Below are 357 nucleotides of genomic sequence, written 5' to 3'. Positions count from 1 at the left end.
CTCTTGGGTCTTCAAAACTTTTCATATTCTGCCACCATTATGGAACTGACATATGATTTAACTTTTATTCTGAAATTCCTTTGTCATTTCTACTTAGTCAAATCATATATGAAAATTCTATTATAAAAATCTATAAAATGTTGAAGATCAAGCTTAATACCTGCATACCAAAAGCCACTCCTCTTTTGATTAACATATTCATAGCACATCACACTGCACATAACAAATGCTTCAAAGCACCATGTTCTTTGCAATTTCCTCCCAAAGGAATGAGAAGGAAGATATTTTAATAGATGCAATGCTAATTCTTCCATTACTAGATGAAAACTGAAGAATTTGTAACTTTATCTGTTGGAT

At 31.1% G+C, this 357-nt stretch overlaps 1 protein-coding gene across 1 annotated transcript in view; it reads right to left on the bottom strand.

Annotated features, from left to right (window-relative positions):
* Positions 1-357, bottom strand: part of LOC119591553 (ADAM 17-like protease) — a 17,939-nt gene that overhangs the window by 9,558 nt on the left and 8,024 nt on the right. The gene's annotated exons all lie outside the window — the stretch shown is intronic.

Source organism: Penaeus monodon, chromosome 28 (assembly GCF_015228065.2).
Source record: "Penaeus monodon isolate SGIC_2016 chromosome 28, NSTDA_Pmon_1, whole genome shotgun sequence".
In the NCBI taxonomy this organism is placed as follows: domain Eukaryota; kingdom Metazoa; phylum Arthropoda; class Malacostraca; order Decapoda; family Penaeidae; genus Penaeus; species Penaeus monodon.
This window is presented reverse-complemented; position numbering and strand designations above follow the sequence as displayed.